The sequence below is a fragment of the Neolamprologus brichardi genome, chromosome 11 (genome assembly GCF_056152115.1).
Source record: "Neolamprologus brichardi isolate AB-2024 chromosome 11, ASM5615211v1, whole genome shotgun sequence".
NCBI lineage: Eukaryota > Metazoa > Chordata > Actinopteri > Cichliformes > Cichlidae > Neolamprologus > Neolamprologus brichardi.
In genome coordinates, this window is record NC_142114.1 from 20,095,981 (window position 1) to 20,111,231 (window position 15,251).

Sequence of the window (15,251 nt, forward strand, 5' to 3'; positions counted from 1 at the left end):
TGACCTTACAGCAGGTCTTTGCACTGGAGTCACTCTTACTCTTTCCCCCTTTCGCTCTCTCTCCCTCTTTCTCTTCGTCTCTCTGGAGGAAAATCACAAACTCATCAGTTTGCCGGCTCTGTTCCTGACGAGCAGGCTCGCAAGGAGAATATTAACGAAGCTCCGCAGCCAATTAACACCTAAAGCACATAACAACCTTTTATGCCAGCAGATGCACATGCACGCGTGCACACACAAACACATATATTCACAATGCAAGAAGCACACAGTGCCGCATGCAAACAGTAGCAAGAAAATGCATACCCTGGATGCCACACACAATCCTGCCTAAATATAATCATTGCTACCTAAGAGGTGCACACAAACACAAAATCAAACCAAGACATTAAGCCAAAGATACACATGCTCATGCACGCAAACATGCAAGACACTAATAGATTGCGCTGATGAGCGTGGATGTAGACGGAGAGAGACATTTATAGCAGCAAGGGTGAGCGATGCAGTCAGAAAGGATATACAAAAACAAAAAGAGAGGGGAAAGAAAGCAGAGAGGGAAATGTGTGTGAGGGAGGAGAAAGACAGAACTGTGGAGTGTGAAAAGAAGGCATGAAAAAAAGAGGGAAAAATCAGTCATAGAAGGTTAACGTGGCTTGGCTGCTCCTGACATAGTTCATTTGAAGGGTTTAATATTGGGTTGGTGCACAACGCGATGCATAAAACATGGTAGTAGAAGGGGCATTAGCAGTGAACCTTTGCACACACACACAGACTTTCGGACACATGTGGGGCACTATCCTCGTATGCATAAAACATGGTGAGAGACAGTGGGAGCAGGGGGCGTGAGGGAGATAGGAAGAACAAGTGCGAATGGACAAAAAGCGTATGTTAATGACCCGGATAACGAAAGGCGGCCGCGAGGGGTGGAGAGTCAGGGGGAGAGTGGGAGAGGGCTGAGAGTGAGTTTGATAAAAGTAATGGTGAAGGGAATGTGAGAGCGAGAGAGAGAGAGACTTTCCTCACGGCCTGCTGCTTTTGGATCGAACAGCGTGCAAATGAAAAATGGAGATGAAATAATTAGACAGGCTGACTAGAAGCGCTCATCTAAATATGTAAATGCACTTAATTTTACTTTGATTTGCTCTAGTGCTTCCCTATCACTCTCCCACTTTCTTCTTTCCATTCTTTCCCCGTCATGCATTTTCATTCCACTCCTTCATGATTTTGCATCTTCTTTCCCAGCCTCTCTCTGTCTTTCTGTAATGTTTCCTCTTCTTCCTGGTTTTTCCTTCTTCTCTGTTTTATCTCCCTGCATTAAAGTTATAATATATACAAGTACACACACTGAATCATTCACAGTTTTAGGAACTTTCGGCGTTGTATTTGTCAGCAAAATTGTCTTTAATTAGTTAACTTATGCCTCTATGCTTCTTTGATGGGGTGTGGATGTGTGTGCATGCTTGTACTTGCAGCATGTTTAATTGTGTCCAAGCATCACTCCTCCAGGGCCATGCTGATATTCCGGATTTTAAGTTTAAAATTTTTCAGTTCCGATGGATGCACATTTGCCTCTGTCTGGGTTCCATGTTTGAACTCGGATTTCATCCAGTCCCAGTGTATAATTGTGCTACCTCCAAAATTGAAGTTCTGTCTGACTACAACTTCAGCCAGGAGTGTACTGTTTCACAGTTGCTCAGGAGAGAAGGGATGATTACAGAGATTAACTCCTTCAGCTTACAATATGGGTGAGTATCATGTTAAGTCAAACCTGAGTGTGTGTATTACAGGAGATTTAAGTCACAATATGGGAGTCAAACGAGCAGCCTAAGAGGCAGATTGCATTTATGTTGTTTTGAACCTTCTTTTAAAGCTAGCTATGCAGTTCACATCTGTGTTTTTTGAAGTCCAATAAATACGGCAACATTTCACAGATGCTGTTATAATTAAATACATTGTGCATAATTTCCAATTTGCTTGTAAACAAAAACGTATAAAAAGAACACAGTAGAATGAAAAAAATCGTCTTTCCTTTCGTATTTGCCAAGAAGTTTAATAATTGCCTTTTTATGTGTATTTTGACTGAGCGCGTTATTAAATTAGCATGCGCTGCTTTTGTGCTGCCACTTGTATTTGCTGAAGTTTGTCTTGAAACAAAGATCTCAAATTAAATGAGACCATGGTACCTGAAAGAAGAAAGGAAAAATTAAAATGTGAGCGAGTTTGCATGTGTGTGTATCTGATGTGTGGATTAAAGATGATAAGAGTCACTACGGAAAAAGCCAGCTGTCCTTCTTAATGACAATCTGTCAGAGCTCTGTCCCAAGTACTCCTCCTCCTTCATCACTCTGTAGTGTATTCCTCCAACCCCTTCCCTCTCCTCTTTGAGCAGGCTTGTACCAAACATCCCTCACTGGGACACTCACTTACTGTTCCTACAAGGTGACTCTGACAGCAGTCCTTCTGGTTTCACTTCTAAGAGTTTCCTTCACATTTCTCTCCCTCATACTAATTTCTTGTTTTTAATGACGTGTCCTTTTTTGGCACACTTTTCAAAGTTAGAAAAATAGCATTTGTCATGTTGTGAGATTTGATTTCTGCAAATCAGAATATCTGGTTTGATCTATTATACATAGTGTACGTGTTATAAACAATTACTGTTGCTGCCACACTGTTGTTTTATAAAGACTTTTTTATGTTTTTGAGAGCCTAAAAATATGTTTAAATGCAGAAAATGCTCTCATTGAATTGCTGACTGACTCAGTCAATGACTCAGTCACACAAGCAAAAATAGGATGGCAACCTCCTTCTGAATGGGGAAAATTGATGGCTCCCTAGTCATTGCACTGAATTCTTTTGCAATTATTAAATGATTGCAACTAGTGAGCAGCCTCAACTTTTGGGACCCCCAGAAGTGCAACACTCTGAGCCTCTGGGTGATCTGTGCTCAAGGTGACTGCACAGGTCACCTGCTGGGAATCAATAGTCTCCAAACAGGTCAGACTCAGACAGACTGGCAGAAGTTTGATTCTAATTTATAAATACAGACAGATTGCCCACACATTGCAATCAGTCTAAGTTAGTCTGCGCCAATAAACGTAACTCATCCACAACCCGTCCTTCTGCAACAGGGGGACTCAACTCATCTCATTGCCAACTGGCTGTATTTTGGTTATATTTGTATGTAAAAGCAAGTTTTCCCAGCACCTTTGTCATTTTGCAGTTAAATTGCACCCCTGCAGTAACTATGGCACTATTTGTGGAGAAATTTCTGAATTTCTGTTTGAAATCTATGAGGTTCTGGCTGGACTCTGAATGTGAGTAGTTAATGTGAACTTCTGACTACGTAGATGGCAGCAGATGGCAACAGATTTGTAATTTTCACCAATTTATTACAGTTAATCGCTATATTATCACAAACAGATTAGATTTAATTGCCAACTTGATCCCATTCAATCACAAACTGATAGCAGACTGATAGCAGACTGACTCCCTCTTAATGCAGTTTTATTGCCGTCTTGATGCACCAAAGTCACTTTGAAGATGGCAGCCCACTGCGAGTAGTCACCACTTGGAAACAGCGATTTCAAGGGCAAGTTCATTGTAACTGCTGTTTTCCCTAGAGTGACAGTAACATAATAGATTTCAACCTGTTTATATGCACTTCATAACTTTCTTTCTGCTTCTTTATTACCTTGAACAGCACTTCGGATTGCTTTTGTGTGAGGTTTTACATCCTCCCACATTAAACTACCCACAGTTAAATGACTGTGTCAGACAAATGAAGATCAATGCAGACAAATTACTATCTCTCTAATTGTGACACATGACAAGGCTACTAATTGTGTTTTAAGAGCCAATGGTTGATAAATGGATTATAGTAATGATTACTGATGTAAAAATAAAGTATGATTTATTGGAACAGAAATTTATGATGTTTCGACAGACTATAACTTCTTTTTCATTTGCCCATCCACTGTCCGTCTATCTGTCACAGCTGACTCCAGTATAAAACTTGAACGGCCCTATGGTTTTGGGTGGTTTTTTGCTTGCTAATATTTTCATGTTTTTGTTTTCTTTTGATGAGAAAATATGGATGTCATTCTTGGTGTTTTTTTCTTTCTTTTTTTGCTGACATCAGATATCTAAAAGCATCAACTTCATTTTTCTCTTCTCTGTCCCTCCCTCACTAACACTTCACACACTGCCCACGTGCATCTGCGCTGCGTTAAACAGCCAGTTGGCAAGTTCAACAGTACCTATCACTGCCTCCACACAAGTGACCCTGACACAGCACTGTTTTTATTCATCACGCCCTATTCTTCTATTCTGCTCTCTTCTTCACGTCCTTCAGCTCCAACTGCCCTCAGGCTCTGTTTATTCATTTATAACTCGCCACTGCTGTTTTTACCTACATAATGAGCTTTATTGCTGTCTTGCAGCCAACTGAGCAGTGAACATACATCTGCAAAAATCTGCACACACCACACACAGATCAACGTCACTGTGAACTATTAAGTAGACATATTTAAAGTTTATTAATCATACTTTTAATATGCAGAGAGGGCCATAGTAACACCCACACACATACTCACACACTTGCAAAACTTAAAAAGCCTCTCCAATATGCTAATTGTTTTCAAGCTGGACTGCTGACTGATTATTATCAGTTTCAGTTAAAAAAAAAAGGAAATTAATGGAAATAAATCTGTTAAATTTCCACTTCACCCTCTCTTTCATAAGAGCTGTCAATCACAGACGATGCTTAGTGACTCACAGCTGGGGCTAAGGAGAGCAAAAGCTAGCTCATCTTCTATCTTTCTTACAGTGGAGTGGAACAAGAAAATATATCAGTTCATCTTAAGGGCTTTCTTTCCCTCATTTATTGTGCAGAGGGCTGCGAGATGCTGTTTGTCTTCAGCAATCAAATACCTGTTCACGGTCTTTCAGTGAGACGATCGCACCTGTCAGAATACAGGGCACAGTGAATTCAGGACACAAACGTGCACTTCCTTCATTTACTCCTGGACTACTCAAAGTGGATGGAAAATCTGCCGAGGCTCAGCAGAGGGATCCATTAAATCGGCAGCTCGCAGCAATTAAGTGGACTAAATTTTATATACCTCTCGCCTCGTTTAAAAAAATTCAAGATTTCACTTTTAATTCAGCTTGATCAACATCACGCTTGGTTACCTAGCTCAAGGGGACTTGGGGGATTTGAGGCTATTAAAGACTAACCACAGCAGCAGAACAAGAATTAGAGCCCGACTAGTATTACCAACACTTGTAGAACCGCCACTATCAGGCTGGGTTTTATTTGTAAGGCCCCAGTACACCTGTTGATAATTCTAATGAAGAGAATAACACCCCCAGCAGGGGACTAAATTAAGCTGCAGCAGTCACAAACAGGCCTAATAAGGCTCTATGTGGGGCCTGCGCAACAATACATACATTCTAAGCTGGGTGTTTGTGTGTGAAAGCATAACAGATGGAAGCCTTAGAGTTATGCCAAATGACCCTTCATAACTGAAAGCATGTCTGTATATTTATTCTATGTGCGTCCTTTCTAGCCAGCACACATTAAGGCTCACACACACGCACAGTTTTATGATTGCTATGGCTCTGGCAGCAGCTCTCCTTTAAATTCTTTTTAGACTTTAAATGAGGACTTAAGCCCATGGTTTGGTAATGACAGTTATTACACTCCTCTGCCTGCAGGAGGCTATCACACACACATAACCACACACACATACACTCACACACATACACCATTTAATTGATACATGTGCTGTTCAGTGCGAGTTATTTTGGAAAGACACCAACATAGTAAATGATGCAAATGCACAAAAACTGACACAACCCCCACAGAAACTCTGTCTCCCGTACACACACACACACACACACACACACACACTGAGGCATAGTTACACACAATCATCCATTACAGCTGGTCTGTTCTCCATACCCAACATCCATTGCCTAGCAACCACCTATCAGGAAACAAGCTCACCTCCGGACCAGAGTAGCCTGCCCCTGAAAGGCAGCCAATCAGGTGAGTTGCTCCCCTGGGACAAACTAGTGTGATCAAGAAAAAAGGGCGGGGAGTTAGTCAATATGGTTTCAATGTCGCCTGCTAAAATCTCCTTTCCTTTTCCACTCTCAAGCTTTTCACTCTGTTTTAATGTTCCTTTGACACAATTATCAATGTCAAAGCACTCGAACCTCATTCTCATCAGCCCTGCTCTTCTCTCACCCGCTCACTGTGTGTAGGCGGCACTTTTTGACTTTAAAACTGACACCTATTTTGCAAATATACTGCCTCAGACAAAGTCATTCAAGACTCCAGTGCATTTATGTTTTTGTATCAGTATCCTGAAAGACAGATCAGGAATAGAGAAACCTGGAGTACCACTCACTCATCCAAACAGTACAAATAATGGTTGGACGACATTTGTGCCTCATATCTATTTTGAAATCTACAACCATCCTGGCCAACAAAGATGCCTCAAATACAAAAATATTGCTGAGAGAATATTTAGACTGTGACAGTGTAATGCAACATGTTTGGAGATGGATGATGTCCAAGCAGAGCATTTTTTTTCTAGAAGCTGTGAGGTGACTGACAGTAAGCAGAGCACACTGTAGCACAGTGATATGAAAACACTCATCCTGGGGACTCTGGCACAATGAGATAATGATAAACTAGAACTCTAACAGGACCAAATCACAGTTTCAGGTTTTTTATTTTTTTGTTGTTGGATGGATTTTCTGTCTTAGGTAATTTTCCCAAGTGTGTGCTACTTGTTTTTCAAGTTGAATAAAAAAAACCCCGAAAACAACACAATATTGGCTGTAGAGCTGGTGTGAAAATGAACGATTTTGTCTCCAACACTGTTAAAACAACATTAGGAAAATAATGAAGACTATGAAGAAACATAATATTTGTTTAAGTTTAGGCAAACTTAACTAAACCACAATATTTTTTCGTTTTTATAAAACCAAAATAATCCTATTTTTGCAGACTTACCCCTTACAAAATAATCACAATGAACACAACAATGGAGGCAAAAGATCAGCCTCAGTATGCTCTTCCTCACACCACGCTTTAATAAACTGCGCTTGCCTGACTGGTAACGCAGTCGTCCGATCAGCCATAACGATCTCTGTGCAGCAGAAGATTTTGCCAGGATCTTTGCAAATGTTCAGAGATAATTATTGGACATGTTTGACATTATTGGAGTAGTTCAAATCAATCTACAAGTTCACGGGGTTGCCTTAAATTAAATCTTAAAACCTCTCACTCTACCAGATAAATTTAGGTTGACCACTAGTCCTGATCAAGCCTTTGATCCAATTGTCCGTGTGGGCAAATCTGCAGCAAATCAGCCCGATAATCCTCGGGCATAATATCAGCCTCAGTCTTTCTCTGTCTGTGTCTTACACCTTTCTGACTCCCTCTCATTTCACGCTGGTCTCCTTTTTCTTTTATTCTTGCACAGTTTTTGGATCCAAAAGTCCTTTTTATTCTTTTAATATATGCAACCAACATGTTTAGCACTTTAAAAATTAGAGCATTACACTATGTAGGGAAAATCCATAAAATATAGCTATACCCACTTTTTAAATACTTTTTAAAAATTCTACAGTTACTTGTAATATATGCAGTGAATTTCAGTGAACTCTGTTCAGGAACATTACGGATGCCATTAAAGTATTAAGAGCTTGAATTACTTTAAGGGCTCCATTATCACTCTGGCCACCTCATACTAATAAAAATGTACATGCATAATTCTGGCTGCAACTCTGTCATACTGTTGGTAAAGTACTGTGCCATCATTTCAGGCAGCAGGAAACACTGAAAACCTCGTGTTTTTTGTCTCACTCCATCCCTCCCCGTGCCTTTCTCTGTCACTGTGCCTCTATCCGTCTGTCCCTGTGCCTCAGCTGCGATCCTTCCATCACTTCTATCTCTCCCTGGTGTGCTGTACTTTTTCGCCTCATCGCTTCACCAGCCCCCGTTTTCCTCTCGCCTTCTCTCCCTCTCTCCCTCTCCCCATGTTGTTGTTCTCTTGTACCTTACACCCCGTTCCTGCCCCACTACCTCCATCCTGCTACCTCTCCTTGACTCCATCCTTTTTCTTCCACTGCCACTCCCTCCATCACTCCGTCTGTCCTTCTTCCTGTCACCATGCATCATGCTGTTTCTTATCTACTTGTCACATTCTGTGTTTTGCTGGGTACTCAAAATTCGTTACTCTCCCTCTCTCTTTCTTTATGTCCTGTGTTTCATCTCTTCTACATGACGCCATTATCTAGCTTTCATCGCTGTCCCCGTCTTTCTCTCCATGTGCTGATGCTACAATGTGCATTCGCCTTCAAAGCAATTTCCACATTTAACACATTGGTGTGTCCTACTTGTTGACCCACTCGTTTCTATTTTTAATTTTTGAAGAAAATATTTTTTCCAAAAAATGCAAAATAGCATCTTACAAAAAAAAAAAAAGAAGATTCTTATTGTGTTATTGTTAATTACTTCTAAGGCCTCTACGAGGAGTGATCTCGAGTATAATCATGCATCTCTGTTTTATTTTGTGTCCATCTATTAGCAGAGACATATTTAGCATTATCTTTGCGACAGAAGGAGCACGGTTTTCTCTAAACTGTGGCAAACTCAAGAACTTTCTGGTGCACGTGAGCATGAAATTTAAGAGAAAACTGGCTTCTGTTGATGAACTATGAGTTTCTTTCTCTTTTTCTTGGTCCATTTCTTTTTTTTTTTAAGTGAAAATTGTTAAGAAATGAAACGGATTAACCATATGTGTGTGTCCCTAGAATCTGATTGGAATGGTCTTTTTGTCCGGCAGTTATTGCGGTGAATGTTGGGGCAGAGTTCACAGAGAGGACGGGAGTGGGGTGGAGCTAGATGGGTTGCACACACATGCACACGCGCACACAAGTTATGGCTCTCGCACAATACTGGAGAACAGGGGACACACATATTGCAGCCACACAGATTAAATGTGACGTATTGGGGAACATATTCCAGTACGGGGATGTACGGTCACACACGCGCAGGAAACAGTGATATAAATGAAGAGTTATGGCACAGTCACACACATACCCAAGGGTACTGGATTCAGGAGAGCACTTTGATAATGTCACAGCCCTTAGGCCAAACTTGTCCCTTAAGGTTTAACCCCTAGTTGCTCCCAAGGCAGTATCTTGCAATTTGTGCGCATACATGTGAATATGTGTGTTTGTCTATGCGTGTGTGTGCTTCTTTTAGTTCGGCGGTGATAAAAGCTGCCTGCGGCGACAAGACAAGCCTCACCGTGACATCGAACACACCCTAGAGGACTCTAGACACCCTGCTAGGAATAGAGGGACAGATGCAGGGAAGAAGAAGAAAAACAAAAAGAGTAAGCTGATGGGAGATGGCGACCAACGAGGGAGACATACAAATGGAGAGGATGCTGTGCTGAGAAGGAGAAACTGAGAGGAGAGGTAATTTGTGATGACAGAATGAGAAAGGGAAAACAAAGAGGTAGTTCAAGAGAGAGACAGAGAAGAAGGAAGCAACTGAGATATGGCCAGTGATAGATAGATAGATGGAAAACACAGAAACAAGAAAGCTCGAAAGACTTCAGAGAGAGAGATGGGGGGGGGGGAATCTTCATCAGAGAAGGGGAAGAGGTAAAAAGAGTATTTATCTAAGCCCTGGGGGGAGGAGGGGAGACAGAATATACAAGAAAGCAAGCAAAAAGGGGAGCGAGGGATGAACATGAGCAATAGCAAAAGCTGAAAAGAAGCTGCCTTTTGAAAGCTATTTGGTCCTGAGTCCCCATTAATTCAGCCCGCATTTAGCTCTCTCTGTGAAGTGCTTTGGTAACAATGGATTCATCAAGCAGACTGCACAATTTGAATTTAACTCCAGGAAGGGAGATGGGGATGGAAAAGGGCTTGAGGGGGGTGGGGAGTATGAGAAGTGGCAAAGAAACAGTAAGGAGAAGCAGAGGTGGGACAGGCTGAGTGTGTGATGTTCCTTCACTGTGCTGAGAGCCATTCATTGTGAAGAGATGCTCATGGGAAGGGTGGAATGTCAACTTTTATTGTCACAACGATGACTTATTGTTTATTCATCAGGGCAGACAAAGGGAGGCAGAGAGGATAGGGGTGGCTTTGTGTGTATGTGCGCACAAGTACATGAGTTTAGATGGTGAGCGTGCGCAAGTGTCAGCATCTATTCCCGCATGTATGCCTACGTGGGCTGAATGAAAGGAGATAAAGTCAAATTCGGTGTGATTACCAGACACGGAAAATCCAAATAATTGCCTGGAATTCGTTTGCGAAAGAATCATGCTTAAATGTCATCCCCTGACATATCTCTGTGTTCACATGGAGACCAGGCTACCATGGTGCATTTTCAGGAGTCCACACATTTCTGACTTTTCCTATTCCCCACATAATTATCTGTCCTCCACTCTTCTCCCCATGTCTTCCGTTATTCCCAACTCCCTTGCTTCACTTGTCTCCCTCTGCTGGGATTGTTTATCATTTACAGAAATCTCTGGCATCATCTGCCACTTCAGTCGCTAGCTCATCTCTCTCACCCTTCCTCCCATCTTGTCTGTCAAACACTGAGGTCATTGTGAGCCGTAAAAGCAAAGAAAGAAACTTTTCCTTCCTCTGTCGAATTTGTTTTTTCCAGATACCACACTGTATCCCATAAAATTCAAAAATTGGTCCTTTGCAATGAAGAGCAAACACTATGGGCCATACTGAGCCCCCAAAGGGTGAGAAAATAGCACTCAGCTAATATGGTGACCAGTAAACAATGAAGTAAACACTCTGCTGAGGAGTTTATCCGTATTTACACACAGGGTGTCTATAAACTCACACAGTTTATCCCCTCTGCATTCACACCAAGATGAGACAGCTGATAAGTCTCATTTTCTTTTGCTTCTACCAGTTTTGTAAGATAAATTTCTACAATTTCTCAAAGAAACAGATACTTTTCCATCTAATTTCACCTGTGTTTTTTATCCTCGCTCATTCAGAAGCATTTTTGTGATCAGTGCTGTTTACAGCCATTTAGACACGTTTGCAAAGAGAAAGCTCAGATAATGATTTAGAGACATAATGACATGAGCTAAATGGGGACAAAATTCAAATGAGCTGCTAATTAAACCCCTTTAAGCTGTAGATGGATTTCGATGATCCCCTGTGTGTTTAAAGATGAAGCTGTCTCTTTCCTCTTTCTAACTCTGCTGGTCAAGCAGCCACACAGGTAGAAACTTTTTTTTCTTCTTCTTTCTGTAGCTCATGTTGTGAACCTGCAGAGCAAAAGACCTAACCATCCTACAGGAAACCCGAGGGGACAAATGCATACTAACTCTTTGAAGGTTTCACAATGGTTTCACTCTTTCTCAGACTTCAAAGAGAATATTTGGGCTACTTTTTTCACTTTGTCAAAAGTACTTTCTTGGCATTTCCTTTTGCAATTTAAAATCTTGATATCACTTCTCACAGAAGCTTATATGGTTCCCCTGCTCCAAGAAGTCTAAAACCGGTCAGCCACAGTCACCCATGCTTCGTCTAAAAAACTTAAAAGAGCAGCTGAGAACAAGAGCAGCAGATTTTATTCTTTCATTTTGAATTTTTTTTATTAGCAATTTTTTAATTAGTTTTCACTGTTTCTTAATCATCTAAATTGCAGACTCAAAGACACACTAATTCAGAGTCGGTTTTTAATGAACCGAGCAGTAGTGACACATAAAATAAAGGATTTGAAAGGAAAAGTAAGGCAGTGAAAATTACTTAAAATGAAACTGAGGTGGGTGCAGAAAATGACACAAAGCAAAACCAGGTGAATACACATGCATATGCAAAAGAATCAGTAGAGCTTTTATCTATTAATTTTACAGTCAGGACACCCTACTGTTATTCCTTCTTACGTCAGGATGTCATCAGTCTTTGTTGACCCTTACAAACACCAGCAGTGCATGTCTCTGTGACAAACAGAATTCACAAGACCCAAGAGACAGTGCATGAAAAGGCTCCTCTGCAAATGGCTCTTGTATTCAGTCCATTCCCCCAGTGGATCTGCCCTATATTGACAGAGCAGAATGGTGAAGGCCTTTGTAAAAGTATGAGACAGAACATTGTGACACAGTTCTCACACTACCTGAATGGCACACCAAATAACGCTACACCATAACCTCCTCTTTAAGGAACAATTTCACTCAGTGGTGGAAATGATCTCATTGCGTACGAGCACAATATGATGCTACATTTGAAACTCTCTGAAGGTGAATATATGGCAGGAAGGAAAGAAACGTGTAGAATATGGATGAATTTAAAAATAAAATCATTACAGATAACGCGGCAAAGCAGAAGAAGCAGTGAGGTGTTATTGTGTGTGTGCATTCTTGTGTGTATTCTCAAATAAATAAAAGTTTGTTTTGTGTGCCTTAGCTATTGGTAAAACCATAATTCTGCAAAATATATTTCATAAAGATGTTTACATTTACTGTTCTAAGAACAACATAAGGTAAAATGTATTTGTGGAGACTTTTATATAGCTAGAGTCACAAAGTGCCTCAAACCACCTCTCGAGTCAATAAAGTGAAACAAATTACAGACACAGGCATTCTCATACAATAAAACACAGACATCAATATAGGACTCTTTGTACAAGCAGGTACTCAGACATACTTTAAAACAGTGTAACCCAACCTGCAGGCAATATGACAGGTCTGAAACTCCAAATACAGCATAAGCAACGATTCACTCTCTCCTTGTTCTCCCTGTTCCAGACTAACAAAGAGCCAGAAAACAAACAAACAAACAAAAAACTCTTTTCTTATATGCGACGAGGGCTAAAAAGTACCAAAATATATGCAGGTGTTCGATTGCAAAGAGACATACAGGTTTTCCAGAAAGAATATTGAAATTGCATTTTACTTGCACTCGGTGACACAAAATCAAAAAAACGAGGTGATACGCACCCTGTGGCTGATTCTTCACAAAAAAGCTTTGGCTCTGTGAATCAGCTCTAAATTCTTCGGCACTAACAGCCTGAAGCATATAGTTCTAGCAGTTATTTTGAAGCACAATAGGCAATCATTTGGAAATATTTCTAGGATAGAAAAAGCAAAAGCAGAATAAAAAGTAAGTTAGGTTAACTTGTGTGTGTGTTTTTTGTCCCCAGAATCATTTCTTTATTATCAGCTACACTGTTCTCACTGAATATTATAAATAGTACAGCGTATAGTCTGATCTGAATATTATTTGTGTGAACACACTACCAGTTGGTGCCACTTACAAAAACAAAACAATAATAGAATTTTTGGGTGGCTGCGTGAACCATGAAGTTATTATAGTGCATACGACACATATCACTCAAAATAAAGAAACACGTGCCGCTTTTCATTTATTAAGATATGTTGTTACAGAACTGCTTATGTTTTAATTAAAAATAACAAAGATAAACAAATAAAAGTCAGATTAGATTACATCAAATAGAGTATTTGTTAATTGTCTTATTATTTCTGTAACACTAACTTAATCACACTGGGATCTATCTATAAACTCTTTGAAGTGAAAATATGGGATTTGATTACAAGCACATATATTTAGCTACCATCAAAGGATCCATCCATCCATCCATCCATCCAATATATACAGAGGACATCAGGAAAGAGGAAAAATAGTGAGTGGCCACAGCTCCTTCGTGGTTTGGGGGCTGGATTTCAGCCAGTGGTGTTGGAATTATGAGTGTAAAAAAGTACAGTCAGATTTTGGTCCACCTTGCTATATCATCTAGAAAGTGTCCAATTTGCAGTGGCTTCATTTGTCAGCTTGACAGTGATCCCAAACAAACTGCCAATGCAGTAAAAGCATACCCTGAGAGAAAAACATTTAAAAAGAAACATTATCAGTCATGGATTGGCTTCCCCAAAGCTGGACCTCAACATTATTGAAGCAGTGAGGGATCTTTTTGACTGAGATTGAAACAAAAGGCAGCCAACAGCCAGAGAAGTGCTCTGAATGTCCTTCAAGAAGGCTGGAGAATGATTCCAGAAGACTACTTAAAGAAATTACAAGAAATCTTGCCTAAGACAATTCAAGTTTCATTGAAGTAAATGTGCTCATACCAATTAGAGTTGCACAAACTCTGTTTTTGCCTCATATACTGCATTTGCATACAGTATATGAGGCAATGCATGTTTGCAGTGACTGAGTTTAATAAATCACTGCTTCTACTTCCCATTTTCCTGTATCAAAATTATAACGAAGACCTTTTTTTTTCTTTTGGGTGTTTACAGACCACTGTGTCTACACTGTTTATGTCAATAAACACATCCCAGTTTTTAGTTCTGAGTGTTTATTTCTGTGATTTCTCTCTTCGCTATGCCTCCTCGTGTCTTAGAACCTCCTACATGGGAGGTAGGCAGGGAAGACAAGGAAGTAAAATGCGAAGAGAGGAGTCGAGGCAACACGCATGTAACAAAACGAGACAGCCTCGCTTCACAGTGGTCACTTTAAAGAGATTCATTAAATCGGACGCATGGCACAGCTGCATCATCTCCCCACTGTTTTGTTATAGATTTTGTGATCTCTGTCAGATGAGCCTAACAGTGTTCATGACAATTGTTAGATTTATATATTTAAATAGCGTGGCTATATTTCATACTGTGGCATAATGTGACAACCATGATGTGGCAGTGTTTGATGAACTTTAATAAAGTATACAAACTTATTTTCATGACTATTTCTTGTTTTTATAGTCCATCTTTATGTCATTCATATATAATATTAAGCAAGTGCTGAAAAGACTCCTCCTCCTATCCACTCGCATGCATTCTTTCTCATAGCTTCTACAAATATCCTCCTTTTTTCTCGCTCCTCTATCCATGCAATGTGTTTTAGGAATTGAGACATCCTTCAAGATGCCACACAGATATTGACCTTTGAATCACAAACAGGAGAAAGGAGGACTGAGTAGGTGGCACAAAACTGAGAAGGGAGAAAATCAGTTGCCAATCAAACAGTTGCCTAAAATGATCGGCTCTGGTAATATATTACATAAGAAGGCAAATGTTAATGTAGAGATGTATGAGTGAATATAAAGAGGGAGGCCAAAAAATGTTAAAAAAATACCAACAAAAGCTGCCTAGGAGGGGGACATTTCTCTCATTTTCGGTCTCCTTCCTCGTTTGCTGTTGATGGTCAGAGTGCACAAGAGGAGGGCAGTC

The 15,251-nt window shown here is 40.3% G+C and overlaps 1 protein-coding gene across 1 annotated transcript in view; it reads right to left on the reverse strand.

Moving 5' to 3' along the window:
- Positions 1-15,251, reverse strand: part of cadm4 (cell adhesion molecule 4) — a 154,920-nt gene that overhangs the window by 51,989 nt on the left and 87,680 nt on the right. The window lies entirely within an intron of this gene.